The 10,102-nt window shown below is 52.4% G+C and overlaps 1 long non-coding RNA gene across 1 annotated transcript; it reads left to right on the forward strand.

Moving 5' to 3' along the window:
- Positions 1–4,943: 4,943 nt before the first annotated feature.
- LOC131819738 (uncharacterized) lies at positions 4,944–8,561 on the forward strand. Its single transcript, XR_009349308.1, has 3 exons — positions 4,944–5,123; positions 6,544–6,688; positions 8,455–8,561. It is a non-coding gene; the product is annotated as an uncharacterized LOC131819738 (long non-coding RNA).
- Positions 8,562–10,102: the final 1,541 nt, after the last annotated feature.

Genomic DNA, 10,102 nt, shown 5'->3' on the forward strand with positions numbered 1-10,102 from the left:
GCAGCATGCCTTCCACGACATCCCGGTGCTCTCTGATTCCACACATCCCTCACGATTTGCCGTGTTCAGCCACCTTGTTTGGCAAAGGCCGTGGGTCCCCTAAGCTGTCACTGTTGGAAAACAGAACTCATGTTTCGTTCTTCAGGGTTCCGATATTTGTCCACTCCAGAGGGATACGATCTGCTTCCAAACCTTGGAATCTTGGGTTGTCAGTCCAAAGTCTAATTTCCAAATGCCTCGATCACGTAAGGAGCATCACTTCTTGACTTATGCTAAAATGGCCTGTAAGGCATCGTGATCTCCCTACCGTGGGCAAGGCCAGTCTCTGAAAACAGCTCATGGTTGAATCTGTCCTCTTATGCACATTGGGGACCACTTGGGATTCACAACAAAATCTGTTCACCCCCTACCATTTTCTTGCTTGAAATAAAAAGGTAAGTGTTTCATTGCATCCATCCCTCGCACTGACTTGAAGGCATAGGACGCTGGAAAGCCAAAATTTCATTTGTTATTAGTGGGAACAGGACTGACCCCACTCTCTTGCTGGTTTGACTTCCAGAAAGCCGCCCCAGCCCCTAGAAACATTCCCTTTGGGATTTATCCTTAGTATGGTGCTTGACACAAGGGAAGCTCTTAAAAACATTAACCCATAACCTGATATTACTATCAGGATTATTATTATTATGATGTATGAAAATGTCTTAAAACTGGTTCAACTGAATTGACGGTTATTTCACAATAGCGGTGTGAGCGTGTGTGCGTCGGGGGGAAGGGGATGGGGCATTCGATCCTTTGTTCTAAGAAGCCATAATTCTATTTTTAAAAAATCATGTAGCAGCTCGAATGTTCACTGCACTGCCCCTTTGCCTACAAGGTGGGCTTTAAGAAGTCCGCTCAAACACCACAGAAAGCACGGGAAGGTCACTGGGGTATCAGCACAGACATCTCTCTCTCCTCACCCCGTCCAGTCCCCACACCAGTTCAGACCAGCTTGCAGAAAAACAGAAACAATGAAAAAGTTGCTAGTGGGTTGATGAGTACAAGTCCCTGATCTCATGGGGCTCCCATTCTAGAAGGGAGACTGTCACTGAACCGGAGACATAGACAGTAAGCTTAGAACAAGCAAATACTCTTGAAGAGTGAAGCTTGCTCTCAACAGTGAACCAGAATAATGTGCCAGATGGTGGCAGGTGTGGTGGCATGGGTTAAGGGGGTTGGGGAAGCCCTCTCTGAGGAGGTGACATCTGGGCTCGGTCCCAAACACTGCGAAAGAGAATTCTAGGCGATGGAACAGAAAATGCAAAGCATTTAATGCAAGAGTCTCTTGGAGGCCATGTGCCTCTCTCTCTTGACTGCTCAGAGGAAACGTACTTCTTCTACTGACAATATTTCTGAGGGCGCATGTGTGGGATCCGCCCCTACATTAGCGATTCTAACACTAACTACTCGGAGTCAGTGCAGACTCTGTGGGTTAGGGGCTCAGCCCCTCAAGGCTGCACCCACTATAATCGCAAGGAGTGGGTCCCCAGGTTACAGCCACGCTTCTGCCCAGCTCCGCTGCAAATCAGGGAATGCCATGAATCCCCAACTCAGGCTCAATAATTCGCTATAAATGCCCATAAAATTCAGAGGAACACTTTATATACGAATGCTAGTTTATTCTAAAGGCCACGGCTCAGGAACAGATGCATGGAAGAGACATATAGGGACAGACATTGGCGGGGAGGGGGCGGTACGTGGGAGCTCCATGCCCCTTAAGATGTACCACCGTCCCAGTACCCCGATGGGCTCCCCATCCCAGAAGCTCTCCGAAGCCCCTCATTTAGTCATAATCGATTAAATCATTGACTACTGGTGACTGACTCCGTCTCTGGCCCCTCTCCTCTCCTGGGGATGAGGGGCTGAAAGTCCCACTCTTCTAATCAAGCCCTGGTCTGTTCGGTGACCAGCCCTCATCCTGAAGCTATCGAGAGACCTCTGCCTCTGGTCATCTCTTTAGCATACAAAAGACACTCTTGTCACTGGAGAGATTCCAAGGGTCTTAGCAGCTCTTGTGGCAAGAACCAGGGACAAAAAGCAAATGTTATAACAAAGGATGCTCTTACGCCCCACGCTGCGGACACTCAGGAGCTATGTGCCAGGAACCGGCGGCAAAGACCGCTTATTCTGTTACAACTCCCCACTGTCACTGCTGGACCAACAAAACCTTCCAGAGAGCCTCCTCCGGCCTGGTCTGCACAGGTCCTCCAGCAGAGAGATGAAGCTGATAAGCCATGCTGATCTTGGGTACAAGCCTCTCTCGCCCCACACACCTACCACGGACTTCGGGACAAATTATGGATGGGGGCACCTCCCCCCTCTCATTATCAAGGCCAGCGTGGGGCGCTCTCCTGGGGCTGGAAGCCCCGGGGGGATGAAGCAGGAAGGACGAATCAGCAGCTACGCTATCAGGCACAGGACGAAGGCAGACCCTCTACCTGTGCAACCGAACCAGACCCACAGCCGAGAGTCTACCCCTTCATGGCAATCACAGAGCGAGTCAGTGAGAGCCGGGGGGGCCCCATATGGCGAACCGCAGCGGTGCAGACACAGGGCCTTCCGTGCAGGGGGTACCCGCCAAACTGGAGGGCACCGTGGATCTTCTGAGCCCCAGAGATAGCCCACCCTGCCTGGCTGCATTTCACGTGCCCCCAACCCCCTGTGCCAGTCAGAGAAAGGCATATCTGAGTGAACCGGAAAGGCCCTTCCTTCCTGGTCCTCCGGTTTTCCCTTTCCAGAAGCACTCAGACCAATCAGGGCCCCCGTGGCAGTAGCCTCCAAGCCCATTTTCCCAAATTTTCATGCCACATTCTTATTTGCACCAAATCAGGCCATCTAGTTGAAAATAGCCTCAATTTGCGGGCACCTGGGTGGCTCAGTGGGTTAAAGCCTCTGCCTTGGGCTCAGCTCATGATCTCAGGGTCCTGGGATCGAGTCCCACATCTGCTCAGCGGGGAGCCTGCTTCCTCCTCTCTGCCTGCCTCTCTGCCTACTTGTGATCTCTGTCAAATAAATAAGTAAAATCTTAAGAAAGAAAGAAAGAAAAAGAAAATAGCCTCAATTTAACATGTGACCCCTGCTGGAGCATTTCCGCTCTAAGTGAGGTATGAGGAGACATGCCCGAGGCTGAGGGTCAGGCGTGGGGGTGTGGGGAGAGGCAGGGCCTGGCACTTTGGAACCACGCTCAGATTGCCCGTGGAGCGCGCAGCCACTCTGCTCTGCCCCACCTCAGGCACACAAAGGCTCTTGTGGGACTAACAACACGATCTGTAGAAACAACTTCTCCCTGGGAAAACCCGAGGGCAATGCACCCAAAATGCCTTCCCAGAAACCCCATCCGCTGCTCCAATCCTTGCTTCTATCCACTTTTCTACAAGTCACCTCTCCCGGGAAGTCTATCAGGATTACGTTCTACGAACCACCCATTCCATCCTCGCCGCTTCCTCAAGCGCAACGTTGCTCCGGACCGATGTAGCTCTGCCTTTTTCACTAAGACCTTGAATAAGTGGATCTGGGAGGAAATGAGGTTCTTAATTAGATTATTTCTCCAACTCCGAAATTAGAAATCTCTCAAAAGCAAGGAGCTTACTTAGCCCATATTGCCAAGCCCTCATTTGACACCGGATATATTCGCTCTAACTGCCCTATTTAACCTCTGCAACAAGCCCGCAAAGCAGATGTTTGTGCCACCCAGGATGAAATCCCGGGGGTCTGGATGCCCAGTCTAGCGTGCTTCCCATACACCTGTTTCCCCTTTTGTGGTGTCTCCCCACTTCTTGCTAACGTGGGTGCTAAGTAAACACTGAAAAACCCGCTGATCACAAGACCAGAGGAATGGCCCAGGCTAGCTACAAGCCACAGGGCTGGAACCCAGGGGCCGGGGATCATGACCTGAGGCACAGGGGAACCCAGGGGCCGGGGATCATGACCTGAGGCACAGGCAGATGCTTCACCAGCTGAGCCACCCGGATGCCCCGGAGATGTTTAAATCAGTAAAAATAGCTCCTCCCCTTTCCCATGACCTGAGACATGGTGATCTCTCAGACTTCTGCTAAGTCCAGAAACGGTGATGGAGGGTCAGTACTGTGTCTCACATGCCCAACCTGGCCCCAAATCTCTCTCCCAGAAGCCCGGGACAGAGGGGTCTGACAGCCCTGGTCAACCCTTTGGCGGGACTTGCTACCTACCAGGGGAGCGGGCTGGGGATGGGGTGTCCCAGACAAAGCTTACAGGAAACCCATTAGCAAGGTCTGGGTTATCAAGAGTGCAGGGGTCTCTGAGACCGATTTCTGAGGCAGAACCAGAGCAGAAGTAGCTAACATGCAGACTTTGGCCCAGTGGCATGGTTTTGCCGTGTACCCTGCTTTCCATAGGGTTTATTAACTGGACCATGCCAGCCACATGGGACCCATTAAGCTGCATTCAAAGGAAGATCAGATTCAAGGCCAAAGGGATAATAAGTCAAGCAGAAGACCTGGTTCCGGGTGGATTTCCACGGACAACTTTCAGCTGGGAAAGGACCCTCTGGAGAACCAGCAGCCACCCGGCATCTGTGCGGCTGACTCCCCTGCCAGCCCGTCCCTGCCCCTGCCCCTTCCCTCCTGTCCCTCACCGGCTTAGAGATGCGCCACCCTGAACCCCATTACCTGATGGGGACACACACGCAACCGAGACTCCTGTCCCCAGCGCCTGCTCTGTGCCCCCTGGGGTGTCCCCGAGGCACTAACATCTGCGGCGGGGCAGGGACAGCGGTCTCAGCAGGACCTGAGAGGAAAACACCAGCCAACTACAAAGTCACTCATAACTGTGACCACGCCCCTGTCACTTAACCTCTCACAACCTCCACCTCCCCGGCTGTAAAGTGGGAGGAGCCAGGCCCCTCCTAAAGGCTGATCAAGAGATCCAAGCATAAGAGCCAGCCTGGGGCCCAGCAGGTGGGACCTGGGCTTGAATAATGTCACCTGCCTTTGCTCTGTTTTCCTACTGTCCTGATTCAAGCAGCAAAGCTGGGCTCGGGCTTGTGAGAGTTCGGGGTGGGTGTGCTCTTTTCCAGGGAGGATAGAGGGAACCGCTGGACCTGACAGGTAAGCAGCCGGCAGAGGACCGGTGTGTGCATGATTGGGGGGGGGGGCATGACCCTAACTGACTGGGAAAGTGGCCACCCACCCCAAGGTGAAGGGACAGGGCACTTTGCATATCAATAAGGTCAATAACCAGAGGTGGCCTGCTTCCTTGGTGCCGGTATTAACCTGTATTGCTCTTATTAACCTTTGTGATGAAGAATCTTTCAAAAATAATTATATTAAGGCACAATTCTCTGCACGTTTAAAATATGGGAATGTTCCATTTCGGTGCTCCCGGCGTCACGAGATAATGAAACACCTGATTGCCCGGCTACAGCCGTGACGTACTTAATCCGATTCCTGTCCTTGCTCTACTGGGGGCTCGGGGCCAGGCTGGGGAGGGGCAGGGGGCTCAGGAGACCCAGGGTTGGGGGGGGGGGTTTCAAGGGCGGGACTTTCCAGCAGGCTCTGACGGGAAGGGATGAGACGGGTCTCCTCTCCAGCAGGAGACTGGGGGACAAGGGCAAGCTCCCCTGAAACAGGACTGGGGCAGGCACTGATTCTGTGCCAAGCACACGGAAGGGCGGGTCAGAGCCCCCACGGTGCCCGACACCTGTGAGGAGGGTTGAGGAGGACCAGGGAGGAGGAGAAGGTTCAGACCAGGAAGGGACAGATTTGGAAGATCTGGTCGACCCTGTCCATCCCAGCGAGACAAGACAAAAACAGACCCTCCTGGGAGTCAGGCAGCGCCCAGAGCTGTTGCACACGCTTAGCCAGAGTCCCAGCTGCTAAGGAGGCCACATGCACAGTCCAGGAAGCTCAGTGTCAGGGTCGGCTCATTTCTGGTGGCTCCTTTCTGCTGGCTTCCCTTCTCTTCCACGGCACCTTCCCCCTGTGCAGGGGAGGCAGCACAGGAGATTCACCTGTGCTGCTGAGGCTTCGGAGCCTAGGCACCAAAGCCTGGCACACGGCGAGCCCCCTGTGTTGTCTTATTAGTAGAGACGGTGGGAGCGAGGATGTGTGAGGCAGCCCCGGGCGCTGCTGGAGCCCGGTCTTCAAACACAAACTCAAACTGGTGCCGGCCACCTTCTAGGCGAATTCTGTCAACATCTGCCTCCTTTACCCCAGCCTGTGGGTCTCAGCCTGGCCCCTGCACGCAGTGGCGGTTCATGGTCAGGCAAAACTAACTCGGAGACACAGAGGGCGCAAGAAGCACCCTTTCCCCTTTGTCCCGCGAGGTCAGTGGGAAGTGAGATTTCCATGGCGTTCTGTGTGTTCTGCACATGGTCACTTAAGTCACAACCTGGATGGACTAAGAGGAGGAAAAAAGAATGACTCCTAAACACAGGCCAGGGAGGTGGGCACAGGGGTCAGCACGACTGGGGACAACTCAGGATCCGAGTCTTAGCGAACGTGTTGCTGATATCAACCCACTTTACAGATGAGGAAACTGAGTCACAGAGAGGTTAAAGAAGAGTCCCAAGGTCACACAAGCTGGGACGTGCATCCAGCCACTTGGCTCTCAGAGTCTGCCTCGTTGTACCACGACCCTCACCTGCATGGAAGTGGAAGGCTGAGAACCACAGGTGAGGGTGAGAGACAGCACACCACGGCACACACTCTCTCTCGGCTGAAGGATAACTCAGGAGGGAATCGTGTGTGGGCTCAGCACACATCCTAGCCTCCCCATACGTCAAGTGCCGGGAAACACGGGTGACTCAGACTCAAACAGCAGGGATAAGGGAGAGACTGCGGTCTTGGCAAGCAGAAATCCCCAACCGGGCCAGGATTGTGTGGCAGGTGCACGGCCAAGGTCGTGTCGTTAACCAGCCTTTACCTCATGAAAGATGCCCACAGAACGGGCATCCAAGCCTCCCTCCTGGATCTTGTTGGGCCTAGAAAAGGTGACAGGTTATCCCACATTTCTTGTAACTGAGCAATCCAGAAGGCGAACAGGAACCAGACACCAGGAGCCATGAGGCCAACCCTGGTGAGGCCAAATACAGTGTCCCGGCCCCCCATGGGCGCCTGGTCACCAGAGAGACATTCCAGCAAAGCACTTAGGAACAGCAGATTCCAGGTGACCTGCCTGACCTGCCGTCCCAGCTCCCCCACCGACTCTGGAGCCTTCGGCAAATTGCTGGACACTTCTGTCTTCCTCACTGTTAGAATGAGATTGTCGTAAGGATGAAATAAATGCCTTAACACGAGCAAGGCTTGGTCTGGCCAACGCCCTAACCATGGTGAGCCGTAAGTCAGCAGGTGAAGAAGGTGCAGAAATAATACTAGAAACGGGGGGGGGGGGCGGCAAACACACCCCCGTGCCACCCCAGGGCTTTGATCTCAAAAGCAGAGGCAGCACGGTGGTTCCAAACGCTTCCCACTGTGGGTATGAAAGTCCCTGACGTGTTAGGAGCCAAATGGCCCAGTGGGAAAGTGACACCTGTCCTGCGGAGGTGTGAGGGTGAAAAACCCACATTCACTGAAGGGGACATACCCTCGGGGGCCCAGGCAGGCAAGAGCATAGGAGGACAGATACCCTCCAACCCAGACGTGCGTCACCGGGAGGGTTTGTGGAAACACGGGCTGTGGGGCCCTACCCCGGAGAGGCTGACTCAGCTGGTTTGGGGTAGGGCCTGGGAATCAGCATGTCTGTCAAATGCCCCATAGCTGCCAGAGCCCAGGGGATGCTCTGAGAACCACTGGCCTAGAACAGTCAGGATGGGTGAAGCTCTCGAGAACCGCAGGTCGCCACACAGGGACACGGCTTCAAGTTCCCAAATCTTCAGGTGTCTGGAAGACAGGTCTTGGATCTAGAATCTGCCAATGATGTATCCCAAGGTCTAAGACAGGGCCAGGCCCAAACACACAAAACACGGCTGAGCGCGTCGTGAACGGAGGCCCCGGGAGCCACGCAGACAAGCACTCTGAGCACCTGACTTGGCTGACGTGCAGGGAAAGCGGGGACTCATGTCGGGGGGGACTTCTGTCCTCGGCTGCCATTACGACATCAAGAAAGTGGAGTGGCTTGTGTTTTGGTCTGAATTTAGAAGCAACTCTCCTTTGAAAGGAGTATGTAAATGTGGTTAAGAAGGAGTCTCTGAGAGCTGTAGGTGACACTCTAATAAAAAGGAAAGCGGAGTGGGTGGACACGGAGCCAAAACTTGTGCGGAGGGAGGGGCAGATGATGGGGAAAGGGGCTCAGCGTCTCTGACAAAAACACGCCTGTCAGCTCTCGGCGCGAATATCTGGGACACCCATGGCAAAGCTCCGAGAGCGTCAAGCTGCATTAAAATGGGGGAAAAAAAAAAAAATCTAGTTTCTTTCTTTTTTTTTTTTTTTCCCCTTCCAGAAAGACTGTCTGAAAACCGGGAAATACAAGAATCTCAAAAACACCCCTTGGAGATCAAGAAAGTTGTTTTCTTTTATACACGTTTCCACAAATAGCATTTGGTAATAAAATCCTCTAATGGTTTGTGATATTAATTAAATGGGAATACACATTTGATTTCCACTCCATTCTTTCCGTCAAACCAATATCATCTGGTTTTTTTAGTCATGATCTAATTTCCCCTTCTTTTTGTGAGAAATGTTTCCCGTACCACAATCAAGGTCCTTGTTTTTACGCAGGATAGACAAATGAATCATTCTCTTTTCCAAAATGGCAGTGCAGGTAAAGAGAATTTGCTCTCATTTTGCTTGTGGATTTATTCAGACCCACCAAAATCTCTTTGGGGTGTTTTTTTTTTTTTTTTATTTTCAGTTGGCATGATTTAGCATAGTTACAACTAGAATCTGATGATTTCTAGTTACCGTTCTAATTGGGTCATTTGACTGAAAGCTGTTTTATGCCCCCGAGTTCAAAGTCCAAATTATATAAAAACATATATATAGTTTATTTTTTTAATGGGTGAATGTTTCACAGCAAGGATTTAGGTTTTTCATTACGTGTTTGGTTTGAAGGTAGAGACCCAGAGTTTAGGACTTTCTACTGGGAAGTAGCACTGAGGGCAGATACAGGACGATGGCCCAGACCCCAGCGAAGAAGCTATTGTAAATCAAACCGAAGGTTCTAGATATCTGGCACTGTCCAGTTTGGGGGGACTGAAAATGATCTGTCCTCCAGTTATCAGTGGACAGGTAGAGTGTGAAAAACCAGGGATACTCCGTGCTCCTCGGCGGATAAATGGGAAGTCTGGTCAAACTCAGACGGTGTCCTCCTCACAAGCACAGTCGGGTTATAGGTCTGTTGGGAGAGACGGGAGGATCCAGGTCAGGATTTCTGAAGCCTTGACTTTCAAAGTGGCTTCCAAGGTCACCCAGTTCACACAGCTATTTCTTTCTGATGCTGTCTCGGGCCACGACCACACTCTGATTCCGAGCCCCTTCCTACCCATTAAATTGATCCGTGAGTCGCTCTATTTTCATCTCTGATTCACTTAATTACCTATGCTCTGCTCAAGATCCAAGGCCACAATTACTGTTTCCATGGGAATAAGATTCACGGTGGCTTTTCCATCCCCCGTACACGTCATCTTAATGCCGCCTTCCGCCGCTCCCCTGGATATGCCCGTCCTTAGGGAATGTTCTCCAGGCCAAGCCCAGAGGCCTTCAGAATAAGCCCAAGTCATGGTCCCGGGTGCCACTGGCCCAGGCCAGAAGAATACCCTCTTTCTTGCCGGGGCCCAGCGTCTGGGAAAGAATCCTTGCAAACACCACCTCCCGGTCCTCGGTTTCCTCCCGAAGACAGACATCGGGGTTCCCAGCAACGCTCCTACCCTCCTGCCACACGGATCTTCAAAGACAACGCGCAGAGTGCAAGACAGTCCATGCCTACCACGCTCTAGGCAACCTGTGGGTGTTCATCTTCGATTTTGGTTAATGGAAGCTTAAAAGCAGACAAGTGTCTGGCGCTGGACCTCAAAGGAGGAGTAGAATTCTGTGGGGCACCACCATGGGGGATGTCCTCCTCATTTTCATAATGAAAACACTCAAGTCTA

The sequence above is a fragment of the Mustela lutreola genome, chromosome 17, assembly GCF_030435805.1.
Source record: "Mustela lutreola isolate mMusLut2 chromosome 17, mMusLut2.pri, whole genome shotgun sequence".
Taxonomy (NCBI): Eukaryota; Metazoa; Chordata; class Mammalia; order Carnivora; family Mustelidae; genus Mustela; species Mustela lutreola.